Source organism: Tinamus guttatus, unplaced genomic scaffold (genome assembly GCF_059628265.1).
Source record: "Tinamus guttatus ecotype Peru unplaced genomic scaffold, ASM5962826v1 Tinamus_guttatus_pri_ptg000211l, whole genome shotgun sequence".
In the NCBI taxonomy this organism is placed as follows: domain Eukaryota; kingdom Metazoa; phylum Chordata; class Aves; order Tinamiformes; family Tinamidae; genus Tinamus; species Tinamus guttatus.
In genome coordinates, this window is record NW_028288745.1 from 1,694,452 (window position 1) to 1,708,785 (window position 14,334).

The window sequence follows — 14,334 nt, forward strand, 5'->3', positions numbered from 1 at the left end:
GCCGCGTCGCCCTCTGGCGGTGCCGCCGCCCCGCGGTAACGGTCGACGTCCCTTTTAACGGTCGGCGCCGCGCGCGCCTCTCTAACGGTCGACGCCCCAGCCCCGCGCGCCCCTCTCTAACGGTCGACGCCCCCTCGCGCGCCTCTCTCTAACGGTCGACGCCCCAGGCCCGCGCGCGCCTCTCTAACGATAGAGATCCCTGCCCCGCGCGCGCCTCTCTAACGGTCGCTGCCCCCTCGCGCGCGCCTCTCTAACGGTCGACGCCCCAGCCCCGCACGCGCCTCTCTAACGGTCGACGCCCCAGCCCCGCGCGCCCCTCTCTAACGGTCGACGGCCCCTCGCGCGCCCCTCTCTAACGGTCGACGCCCCCTCGCGCGCCCCTCTCTAACGGTCGACGCCCCAGGCCCGCGCGCGCCTCTCTAACGGTCGACGCCCTCTCGCGCGCCTCTCTCTAACGGTCGACGCCCCAGGCCCGCGCGCGCCTCTCTAACGGTAGAGATCCCTGCCCCGCGCGCGCCTCTCTAACGGTCGCTGCCCCCTCGCGCGCGCCTCTCTAACGGTCGACGCCCCAGCCCCGCGCGCCCCTCTCTAACGGTCGACGCCCCCGTCCCGCGCGCCCCTCTCTAACGGTCGAACAGCAGGGTGAAACTGCCACCTGCAGAGCGCAGGTGTGTGTATACACACGTTTATACAATGTATATAAAATAGCCCAATGTTTGTCTCTTTTTTTTTTTTTTTCTTTCCCGTCCATCTTTCTCCATTCATAAGACAAAAGTTGAGGAGGTCAGAACACAAAGCACCAGGTGTTAGTAAAAACACCTCCCTCAGCTCTCCCTGGAAAGGACAGAGGCTGTGATCACATTTTATGGTGGCTGCTTATTTGCAATTTAAGTGATGTTGAATAAATAAATAAATAAAGCTGGGCAGCCTCCAACTTCAAATACAGCTTTGAACATTCAAATGACTGGGAATTATTAAAGGTGGCTTTATCAAGTGAAAGACAGAGACAGCATACCTCTGCACTGAAGGTGTCCTCCATGTTGATGTCCCAAAAGCCATTAACTCAATTTCTCAGTCACTGCTGGGAGGAGAGAAAAACTGTCTTTGACAGTTTACAATAAGTTTTGGGTTTTTTTTTCCCTTCTCTGTTGAAGGGATTTTTTTTTTTTTTTGAACCACAAATTTCATTTTAAAGTAGTACAAGAGTGTAATTCAGATAGCAAAAACAACCAGGGTGAGAAAGCCTTCCAACAGCAAAACAACAACATGATAATTCAGGATAACAGTCCAGGGCTATCCCTGGTTTTCATCCTCACCTAAAAGCCTAACAACGCTTTGTGAACTCAGAATACCACCACAAATGCTACCCAATACATTTTAAAATGAATAATATGGAAACTCTGGAAATACATTTCAAAAACTGAAGCCTAATAAGTGACTTACGCATTTCACTAATCTTAAAATATTGCTTTTTTGTTTGTTTTAAAACCAACTTCTATTCCTTCTATTTCAGACATTTTCCTGAACTGGAACTGCTACTAATGAGACAGGATCATGAATAAAGCTGAGCCGAGCCTGCTGCAGGACAGCCCACCACCTCATGTAGAACCCCCCAGAAGATCAAGAAAAATCCAGTGCTCGAAAAGTAAGTAGGAACCAGCTGTACCATGCACAGCATTTATGCCCGCACCCAGAGGGAGGAGGGATTCGGTAGGTGCAACTCCCTGTATTAGAAGGCACAAGTGCTGCTCAAGGACCTCTGTGAACAGCCTTTGGCTAAACCCCTGAGGATGCCCAGGCTGCAGGGAGCGCAGCTTACCTTTCAGACCGCTGCTCACGCTAGCTGGGCTCACAGATGCTTCAGATTTGACTAAAAGCTTGTGGAGCTCATGGTGCTGTTCATACAGGGCCAGCCTATCAGAAGTGCATTTTAACAGCATGTGGTAAATATTCTTGCTTGCATGAAAACAATTCTAATTTTAAAGCATTGGTGGCAGTGAAGCTGTGCTTGAGCTGTTCAAAGTATTTATTACATGGGAAAACATGACTTCAGCAGGAAGGTGGTATTTGCCTTGGTAGTTCCTCCATCCCTGCTCTTATCAAGTCCTTCATACTGTGGTGCTACATCTATAGCAATTAATTAAGCAGCATCAGGAGACATCCCCATGCACTAGAACTATTACGAGATCTATTGCATTGCTAAATTGCTGTGGCCCATGGCAGCTGGCGTTCGCCCCAGTTCCCCAGGGAGTTTTGAAGCACTGGCCAATGGCACATGGGGGGCTAGCAGAGGTTACTCACCTGCACAGACCAGTGCGTGCCCCCAGCCATTGTCTCCACTCCTCCTGGTGTTTATGGGTACAGTCTGTGCATCTACCTGCACACCTGTTCCTCAGAAAAGAGGCAACCACCATTCACCAGCTCAATCCAAAAACAGCCACTGATAATAGCTACCAGGAACTTCTCAGGGCAAAGTTCAGTTTTATTTCTGAGCAACTGGAGAAGAGGTAAACTCGTAATATAAACACATGCACAAAGAATCTGACTGCCTACAACCATGGCGAATTATAGAATTTAGTTGCTCACTATCAATCAACAGGGGCTGAATTAACAAGCTGCACTTGGGTCATTTGATTATCATTATCCAGCAAAATGAACACTGAGTAGTTTGATCAAGGATATAATAAAACATTGTCTTGTAGTAAGATAATTTTCATGACAAGTTAAACATGAAAAAAATAATTAAGAATTCCATCATGCCCAAAAGCTATTCTCTCTCATATCAACAACAATAACAATTGAAAGCAATGTAAAATGCAGCACAAAAAGAAAGAACGAGAAAAACATCTGATCTACTTGATCCACATCCTAACTTCAGCTGCTTCCAGTCATGGCCAGTGACATAGCACACTGAACTGCAGCATAAAACGTTCAGATGTCTTTGTAGAAATATAGAAAAACAATCATCTGCTACTCACTCTGATTCATCAACAGCAAAAACAGCATTTGAGGCTACTTGCTCAAACAGATGAAGTCGTTTTACATGATTTAAACAGAGCAACCCATCGTTGTTTAATCCAAACTTTACATTCAAAGAACATTTCTGCTTTAAAGGTATTGTTTGAAATTCAAATGTCTTCAAAACTTACATTAAATTGTTTCTAAGAAGTCATAGGCTCTTGTACTAGACGAAAAAAATCTCATTCAGAATAAATGCTTTTGTTCCTTTGCTGTACCCCATGTAATCTGTGGGTGATATACATGAGTGACACGATTTCTCCAGATATGCTAAGATTACGTAGCTGGAGATGCTGGAGAATGCTAATCTGAATTTACTGGTTATCAATTTACTGAAAAAAGAAAGATAACAAGCATACTGACTATACCTACTCTCTTGTTAAAATTACTTCAACTTGATTTTATGGAAAGTGTCTGGCCTATCCACAGGGCTAGTCTAATAATCAACTCTAAAATTTGTTTTAGATTAAGATTTCTTTCTGTCCCTATGTAGATAAATCAACATATCTATGTAAAGTCTAGAAAATTTGTGCTCTGCAAAGAACTGATTGATTGAGAGACAGAAAAAGGCAAAAGATTCATATCCAAAATTCATAATCATCAGGGCCTTACTAGAACAGAAGACAGTTACCTCTAAAGAACGCTTATCTAAGAGTTAGGAAGAAACAGCTGCCAAGAGTCATTTTGACATTTATCAGAAAGATCCATGTGTCACAGGACAACATCAGAGCTATTTGCCTTCTAATAAGCCCACAGTTGCCTGCCTACATGCAAAGTCATCAATAGGCTGGGCAGGTACAGCAGGAAATAAAACTTTGTCCTATAAATACAGAGCAACTTTGATTCTGGTTATATTTAAGTAGATCTAATGTAACATCCTTGACAGTAGAGGAATAAAATTAGGAATTTGTCTGTGGGTTCTTTCCACTTTCTTGTTTTGAGTTCCATCAGGAACACATGTTACATGATCATTTATTGCAAGGACTTCAATTTTCAATTATTCCATTATTAATTTGTTTTGCTTCAAGAGCTGCTTTTATATTTAATTAATATTTTTGCTGTTATTTAACATACACAAAACTCGTTAGTTTTTCTGATGATTATACTTTTAATGGTAAAAAAAAATCTTTAAAAAAACTCTAGTTCTTAAATATCTGGTATTTCAAATGAACCAACTGCTGAGGACCTAATAGATTTTTTTCTTCTATTTCTATTCTTGCCTTCTCCCTATACTCCAAAAATTGCTCATAAATCTTTCTGATTGGAAGATGCTCTGGATTGAAAAATGGGCCAGTTTACAAGTCACTTCAGTCCATCACCATAGCTTCATTAGCACAGAATGGAATTTGTGAACCTGACATGAGATCTCAGTTTAGATTGCTCAAAAGGTTCAATCTATTTCACATACATTTTTATTAATACATCATTTAGCTATTCACGAATGTAGTTTTAGCTTCAGATTTACTTAATATGACCAGTAAAGCCTCTGATTTACCATCCTGCTGTCAAAATGCTTCAAGAGAACTACATAAATTTTTATACATAATATATATATATATATATATATCAAAAGAACAGAAAATGTGAAGGACCAAAATGCATATAAAAATATTTTTTGCCTTTTTTTTCTCTCCTTTCAGGAGAGGACCTTCTCCTTGCTGGTTTGTTTTCTTTATGCTTTCCCTGTGCTATATGCTGTCAGAGTGACAACTTCCAGCCTCCTTTTTCCTCTCCTTATTGTTTTAAAAGAGAAACTCTGTTTCATAAGGACAAATTTTCTAGGTTATCTGAAAAAGTCATGTCCCATACCATCATCACAATGGCAGAGTTTAAATTGCTTATATTGTTTGAGGTCAAAAAATATATACCTATACACACACACACACACACACAAATCAAACCACTTGCGTATGCACATTCCTCTTCAGTGGCTATCGGAGCTGCAGCAGTGCCTATGAATCCCCGTGACACTGCCCTTTTGGATGAGGTGCTGACTGGAGATAACAGAACTGCTAGGGCTCTTTGCAGAAGAGTCTCTCTCAACACCTCTTTTTCCTTCTTGTTCCCTTGTTCACCAACCAATTCATCCGTTCTGATGTTTAACATCTTCCTGCCTTGAGCGTGTTTGTGATTCATGGGAAGAAATCAAGGTAAGCTGAAGTGAAGAACTGTCCTCATTTGTAGGTAATAAAGGCCTAAAGGCCCATGTGTGTGCCAAGCCAGCACAGAGCTAGTGCTCAGCAGGTGGCAATTAGCCCCACTTGATTTTATTAGTAGGAAAATCCACTTCTCTGCAGCCTGCAGGTGAATAGGGAACATCCAGTCTTGTGCCTCAACCATTTGATTTTTTCCCTCCTCTTTGAAAACTCCTTGGGTAACGTGGCTCCCAGCCAGGGCTGTCCAGCAAGGCTCTCCTTTACAGCAGCATGAGAGTAATAGAGAGGTGGCCAGGAGCCAGCACTTCCTCAGCAGCCTGCTTATCTCGCTATCAGGGTCAAGGAGGCTAAGAGCACTGGGCACAATTCCTCGCTAATTTGTGCCATTGAGAATGAATATGAACGTGGCTCAGGCTCTCTGAGGCTAATCTGGCTACATCCCATAGCTGCAGGCTGGGGTTTCACAATGGCTTTGGGAGCACTGCCACGGAGAGGGGAAACAGTGCTACCTTCAGTAGATTTGTTAGTGTTCTCGTTAAAAAACTTATACTATGAATCAGACAGACTCTGAAAAAATATATAAGCATTCTAAAATGAAAAATGTATCTGGATTTGAGCAAAGCATTATATTTTACTGTAAAAATGGTAAAGTATGGATGCAAATGATCATAGGCAAGTGGCCTGCAATCTAAAATAGCACCAAAAAAAGCAAAACTAAGAAGCAAAATACTAAACTGGAAGGATGCATGGAATTGCATAGGAGTTTGTATCAAATTTACTTTTCATCAGAGATCTGAAAGATGGAGACATACAACATGATAAATAAATGTATACATAACTATCATTTGTATACTACATGTACACCATAAATGTATATGTAAGTACAAATGGAAATTCATTTAGTATAAATTTACTGAATATATTTCACAATATATTTCAATGGTTGAGAAATCTATTAAGTAATGCTGGAAGGAAGGATGATCTAGAACATTCAACATTAAAATAAGACATTAAAGCAATCAAACGGACTACCTAGATCTAACAACTACTGAGTAATGAACTTAAGCCATCAAGGTAGATCTCTGCCTCCCCTACCAAAAATCTCCTTTCCACTGAAGTCAACAGAAGATTATCAGGCTTCATTAGGGCCAGACTCCCATGCTAGACTGCAAAAAAGAAAAAAAGCATATGGGCTATATAGGACACAGAGTTCCACCATTCCTAAAGCTACTCAGGCAAGGAACAAGCGGACACCGTGCCATCCGCCTGAGGAGACCTGACAGACGCAGCGACACGCCAGTCAGACAGCCTCTTGCCTTTGCCAGGGTGCCACTGTGAAGCGCAGAGTAAGACAGAAAAAAAGAAAGGACGTATCAGGCAGTACTTTAGAAAACATACCTTCTAACCAAAATATCATGAAGGGCTGGTGTCATAAAAATCCAAGCCATCTGAAACAATAAATAAATCCTAACCTTTCCCATGTCTTACTAGATCCAGTTTAATTTCCTTTGACTTGCAATATACCACTTTCTTACCACTCTACTCAATTTCTCATCTTCCCAATTTCCATAAATTGTTCTCAACCCTCTAATTTTTTTTTTTTTAAATGCAAAATCAGGTTAGACAACAGGGTCACAAAAGAGCAAAGACTCCTGCTTTGGCTCAAGATAACTGATAATTGAATGGGAAAAGGAAAAGTGATTCTTGTGTTTTCATAGTTTATTGAACATCCAGAATCAAGGTAGTTTCCAGGAAGATTTTCCAGTATCACTGGAAAAAGGAGATCAGAAACGGAAACTGTGATGCAGGAAATACTTGGTATTCCAGGACTTGATGCTCCAGGAAAAAAAAAAAAATCTTCATTTAAAAAAGAAAAAAGTGCCACTCTACCTAAAGTTAGTTTGGAAAAACTGAGAAGTGCCATGCGTGAAATATCCGTTCCCACAGTGAAAGAATATGCTACTATTTTTTCTAATCTACTAATTAACAAAGTTCTGATGAGTGACTATACTTGGTATTGCTTCCTAATTAGGCCAGACTAAGATTGAAGATCAGCAGAGGCTGAAAAGTCAGGGGCCTTTCTGTTTAGTCTACAGGACTTGAATCTGCTCTCACAGGGAAAAAATATGCTGGGTCAGTCAGGGCCTGAAACTAGCAGAGGTCATAAATGCTAGTTTGCAACTAGTTTCCAATCCCAGCTGAAAAATATTGCTCTTGAGATAAAAGAATCTATGTGAAATGATGAGTTAGAAAATAAAAGGGATAGATTCAGATCAGCCATATAGATTAGTGTCAGATCCGAGATACGCTGCCCATTTTATTAAAAATAATGAGAGGCATCTGTCAGTTGAAAGCACTTAAGATATATCCACCTTATAAAACTAAATAAAATGCCACATACAGGCATTCAGGCTATCATTAGCTCACCATCTGTTCTGCAGCAGAACAGAGCTGACTTTGTAAGACCTTAATAAACACAAAGTTTCCCAGTGATTCATCCAGAGGTATGTTTCCCCTCTTAAAGATAATAAACCACTAAGATAACATTCATAGAGAATGCAGGAATTGCTGTAGCAGCAAGGTGCATTTGCAGCTGAATTTTATGTTCATTGGAAGGCCAAGTCTTGCAAAATTACTTTACTGTCCCACCTGGTCTTTTCCTCAGAATTATCCCCAAACAAAGGTAAGAGTGAAGGTTCATTACTGGCCACATAGAGTTCAGCTGTTTTTTTTTGCTTCCCAACAAGCCTGACTAGGCTTCAGGTGCCTAGTGGGCTGTCCTCCCACAGAGGAGGTAGGGATCACCAGAGAGCAGCTCTTGGCCTCTGCATACAATGGAACGGAGAGGCTGCTCTCAGGCTGAGGTGCAAATTATGCTCAAGGTACAGGGAATATAATATGAACACAGCTTCCCTTAAAGAGCTTGCCAAGATAATATGAACTCCAGTCCAGCAAAGTCACTGTACAATAAAATAATGATCACCCAAAGACAGAAACACCCAGAAACAGTGGTAAAACAGACAAAATACAGAAAAACTCACAGTACGAGTATCACTTCTCTTTCGTCCATTTTTTATTATTTCAGATGTACAGCAATCAGACCTGCTTATATCACTATAATTTGGACACAAGATTCAAACAGGAAAAAAAAAAAGCTAGACGTAAATACCTGTGTACTATGCTGAATTATTTCCCTCTGAGAAGAAAAATAGTGGGGGACACACACATTTACTAAGCCTGAAAATACAAACACCTTAGGCATGATTTTAATTACAATAAATACTTATGATTTGAAACCAGAAATTTTCATATCCAAATTACATAAGCTAAAGCAAAGTATTAAAAAAAAAGAAATACGCCACCAAGCAATAGCAAGACACAGATTTAACCAACACAAAGCAGTCCTCAATACAGCCAACCTGTTAGCACAAACTGTAGCAGATACTACAATTGTAACAAAATATTATCCTTCACTCAAAGCCCAAATTTTGGAGAGCTGTTTCCGAGAAAACCAGTCTCAAATATATACTCGCCACTCTGCAAGTATATTACCTTCTTTGGATTTCCAAGCAGGATATACATTACAAGCACTGGTTGAATTCCATTTTTTGATTTATTGGCCTTTACTTCCCTTTTTCCCAGGGAGGCCTGGAGTTTGTGTGGGGCCAAGCCAAAGGTCTGGAGTCAGAGAACATGAGCTATGACAGAGGGGCCAAGTCCAAGACCAGGCAGGAACAGGAACCGAGTCTGACCAGCAAGACCAAACCAATGCAGTCTTAACCAAGAGCACCCCAAACAGCAGCTGTGAGGGGTGCAGCTGCACCCAGGAGGGGAGGTGACCTGCCAGCTCCCCTCCCAAGTGTTCTTTAGTCTCCCAGGGGAATAAGCATTGCCAGGTGGCAACTGCAGCACCTAACTGCATGGGAAGAGCTAACAGACCTCTCCAAAACCATGAGGCTTAGGGGCCTTTCCCATGTGGAAACAGCATTTACACTCTAGCAGTCACCTTATGAACTGAATATTGTGCGTGGTCTGCAGTTTGGTCTCCAAGGCAGGAGTTACTGTTGCCAGCACATCCTGCAATTATTTGAATTCAGCCTGTAGTTTAAGCAGGTCCACAGCTATTCACCATCTGTGACAGAAGCAGCACTGGATGTTACATAAGAGTTTCTGGTAAGCAGCTTTCCACTACTGACAGGCATCAAACAAACACCAAAATAACATTCCAACATGAGCAGGAATAAAAATTGTTAAGAAAAACCTATGGGGCTCTACTTGAGGAACCAAGACAATAAAGAAGTGTTACAAATTCCTGAATGAAAACAACAATAATCTTGTGATAATCATCCTGACCTTTTATTTCCTGTGGATTTCATTCACATGACCTCTGCTGCAAAGATCCTCACCAAAGTCGAGTTAAACTGCCTGCCCTAGGGCGATCTGGCAGGATGCTGCAGCCAGAGCAGGGGGACCCCTCTCCTCTCCGCCTGCTCCCTGCCAGCTCCTCACCATGATCCAGCCCCCTCTGTGAACTGGGAAGAGGGCTGAGCAGATGCCAGCCTCAAATTGTGCTGGATTCTTCCTCACGATGGTTCCTCCCTCGCGTTGCTGCAAGCTGAGGAACGATACTCAGAGCAGTAAAGGATCATTCTACTGCAGAGCCATGCGCTCCCCTTTTGCATGGCACAGTTTTCCACAGCTAACGCTCCAACACAGGGCTAATCACACTGGTAGACCTTGTCCCTCTGTTGCAACCATCTCCATATAGGAGCCCCACATTTCTGTTTAATTTGGAATTAACTAGACTTTAAAAATATTTCTTGGGATATGAGAGGTGTCATCTTTCTTTAAAATTGTGCCGGAATTTCAGGGGCTGTAGAAGCAGCAGCTGGCATTTTCTCACCGTTTTTAGGATACGCTGCTCAGGAAGTTTGCACATAAGCCTCCGTTCAACCCCCCAGCAGTGTCACCCAGCACGAGTGTTTCAAGCAGCAGGGAAGGACACGTGCACAAACTCATTTAGGGGACACCATCAAAGACAAGGCAGCAGTAGGGCTTGCTTCTCAGCCAGGCAGTTGCATTGTGTTTGGGACCCAATGTTAACAATGCATCCAGTTACTGGATCCAGTTACTGAGATAAATCCATCCCTGGTGAAAAGTGCTAATTTCAGCATTATACTGGGTAGGAATTTGAGTCACAATGTCCTCTTAAAATTAGCCTATTGGGATTAGTTACAGGAATGCAGTTAAACTCCTATATAAGTTAGCAAGATCAATGCCACTGAGAAAAACAGAGGTACTAACCAGACATCAGTCAAATACAGAAGAATTAATAGGAATATAGTTATCAGCTGTTTGCAACTGCTCATATTTGCATCTCAGTACAAATCTGAAATGATCTGGAATATCAGGATTACTGATAAAGGATTACTCTGAAGGAGAAGAACATGTTGTCAATATTTGCTTGTGAGAGTTAAAGTTTTCAGCAGATGGTAAAAAGTGTCAGTCTGAGGCATAGTATGATCTTCCTGCTGTTGAAAAATTAATGAAGAAATTCCTGGCCCGTTACAGCTAGGGTAACAGTGGGACCCTCTGAACAGTCTCTGCTTAATAAGGCTGCGTGCACAACCAGATCCTGTTTTCTGGTACTTCCCAAAATACACTAGTGTGCACAAGGCTTATTCCCACCATCCTGCTTCCTGCTCCAATCCCCATCCGCACGGCAGAGGCTGCAGTGCTTAATCAAGCGGAGCTCCCAGAGAAAGCAGTCGAGCAGTCTGCTTGGGCAGCACGGCCTCTGACGGAGACATCGCGCCCTCATCGTGCTGAAATCACTGCAGATTTGACCTTGACTTCACCAGGGCAAACGTCGTACACGGAGCTCTCCCTTTGGACGGGATCGCATCCTTTTCTCAGTAAGGATTTCATTTTTAGGTATTGGATTACATCAACTGGGAATGTTCAAAGAATCCTGAACTCAAAAACAAACCACGCACGCAGTTCCGATTTCAGGGATATTTTAAGATTTATACTTCCCTATCATGCTAACTGCCATAAACTAATAACACTACCTTCTTGTGTACACTTAATAATAGAAGGAGGATTTGGAAGGAGTCTGAGAAGCTGGAAAAAGAAGGCAGATGAAAAGAGGACTCAGAAAGTGAGGAGGAGAAGGAAGTGGCCAGAACTAGGCACAAATAGCTGCCCCAACTCATCTCAAGCTGAAAGACGCTCATGAGGACAAAGTGCTGGGGCTAGTACTGAAAGGAAATTTTAAACCACCAGATCAATATCTGACTGCAGTGAGGAAAGCAAGCAGAAAACACAGAGAATAACCAAACAGAAATGGAAATAATCACTCTGCTGAGGAATGCATAGATGAAAGCTGCTACTTCACGCTTTCTCCTAGTGAATGCACTTAGCTATGCTCTTTGCCACACACAAAAAAAACCCAAATTGTTCAAGGCTGGTACCAACAGAAACTCAGTGTAGTTGTCAAATTCTCTGTCTACTCAGAGATGTAAGACCCAAGAGTCTCTCTCGTCTGCACAAGCAGATGAAAGGGAAGCCGGGCAGCTGGTGCTGTAGAGAGGGCATGGGGGCTGCCAGCTCTGCTGGAGGGTTTTGATGCTTTCCGTGCGGCCGGGGCTCGGGGCCCCCCAGGTGACAAGTCCTGCAGGAGAGCAGTGCTCTGCTTTCCTCACCCTGCTGAGGTCACCGCCAGGTTCAATGCAAAAATACCCGTCTTTTACAACAGACACTATTGCTTTTCATTATCCGTGCAAGGCAGCTACGGTAGCCTGAGGGAATCCATTATTCACAGCATCCCAGGCAAGGCAAAAACAGAAAAGATTGCAGCAACCTTTAGCATTCACCTCTTCTCTCCTTGTTGCTTGGCTGCATGAACTTAGCAGTGTTAACAGGGAGTCCTCAGAGACTGGTAAAAGTCAGTGCATCTGTAAAGCCCCTGTTACTACACTGAGCTTAAAGGTTTTACATCTTGTTAAAGGTTTGTAACAAGAAAAACAAAAGTTAAATTCACTCAGGTCCATGCCAAGTGGGGAGATTAAAACCAGACCCGTCTGGTCTGTCTCTGCAGTCCATGTTCATTCAGCTCCAGGACCAGCATGTGAGATGAGGCACAGCAGCCACGTGAGACCAACCAGGTGGCTTTAGCCTGCCACAAAATGGTGCAAATCATTTGGGATTTGGGTAGCAAACCCACTAGCTGACAAAATCCAAGCGTTCTCTTACATTCACCTTCCTCTCCTCAACTGGTGACAAAAAATTATTTCACACCTGTGGGGCTTCTGTTCACTTTTGTCCATGCAGAACTCAAACACTGCAGGACTCTAACAGGGAAATATGAGCATTCAATACTCTAAACCTGCAGCTACTTTGGAAGTTTTAATATCAGTCCTTCAGAGCAGTGTAGCAGTTCTTCCTGTTAACTGCCCTGAGCCAGTTCCTGCCTGAAAGTCCATGACAACTCTTTTCCTGCAGAGTGCATGCTGGCAGATTTCTTTACATAATAGTCACAGCTTGCCATCTAACTGCTGAATAAATAGCTTGGGAAAGGGAACAAACTAGGTCTGCATTGTCAATGATTTTTGATCATGCTATTCAGTGTTTGCCAGAGCCCCTCATCTTTCTATAACACATTTGTTAAAGTGCTACAGTAACAGCCAATTGTCTCCAGAGAAATCCCAAAGCTGGTCAACAGAATTCACAGAAAGAGCACAGCCAGGTAAACGAAGGACAGGCCACATAGGTAACGCTGAGCAAAGCAGGCACAAAACACGCAGCTGCATCAGTCTGTGAAATATCAGGGCACTTCTTCGAGCTTGGCTGCCCTCCACGCTCTATGAAGGAAAAGTAACTGTGCTGCAAGCTGCAGAAGCAAAACTCCTTCTTCAAATAAAGCGTATGGAGGTGTAAGCCTGCCTTTGGCAGAATCATGTCTGGAAGGTTCCCAGGCCCCTTTTAGGGGACTTGCTGGGCAAATATCACCCACTAGATCCTAACTTCCAGGGATAAACAGACTTGTTGGACACAGGGTCAGTCATTGCAAAGGATGGAATAACCCTGGGAGCAGACCCAGCCCCGGGTGCGAAGCTGCAGTCACATTAACTGCTGGCCTGTGCCCTCTCTGCTTTTTGCTGGCGCTGTCACAGTGGAAAGTTTTGCTTAGAGAGCAAAGTTTGCCTTGGAAATAAAGAAAAGACTATCTGAACACCTGCAGGGAGCACACGCTATGCCTAGGAACAGCAGTGTGACTATTCAACAGAGCATACTGTATGTGTCTGAGCACGGCAGGGACCGCGCAGCTCCCCAGCTGAGTCTTTTGCTTACTTTTTGCAGGAGGACCAAGGGATTGCAGCAGTTCCCAGCTGTGGCAGTTTCCATTCACAGCTCATGACCACCACTGCTTTCTCCAGTCTAGATAGAAACTGAAAACCTATGGGTCAAAATAGTAAAAACTGTCTTTAAAATATGTATATTTTAGGCACAGTTACTTGCCCTACTTGCTGTCTGTATTTGTTTCAACAGGAATGAGCTACTCATTCAAACTAAGGAACACTTCAAACTAATAAAAGAAACAAGGAAGAAAATGAAATTTCACACAAGCGAATAAAAAATATCTCTATATGGATATGTACACACATATATATATAGTTTTAAAAGCAATTTGAGTCCAGCTTCTTACATTGCTCAGTGTGAACTGCAAGCACTGAACTCACAGATGTATCTGCAAATCTCCGCATTAAGGTATGAGATTGTGCATAACTAATTAATAAAATGTGTGCTCTCTGAAGAGCAAATCTTTAAGTCAGCTTATGTTTTGGCTCTGGCTTCAGAGGAATTGAAGCTGACTCCTAAACACAACAGATGACAACCACCAGTCACTTATTTAAAAATTAAAGGGCAAAAACAAGCCTAAGTCTTCTGAAAATCAAAGGAGAAGCAGATGGGGAAACCTCTGGAAAAGGTTGTGAGGGAGGAAGCTTTTAAAGCCTGAAACAAGTATACTTAATCAAAGTAAATCACTAATTGGATAATCAAAAACTAAAATACTACTTCTAGCAAAGAATATGTATTTGAAAGCTGAATGTATTTAAATGCAATGTCTGGCAATGAATTCAGAGAACAGATTTTCCCA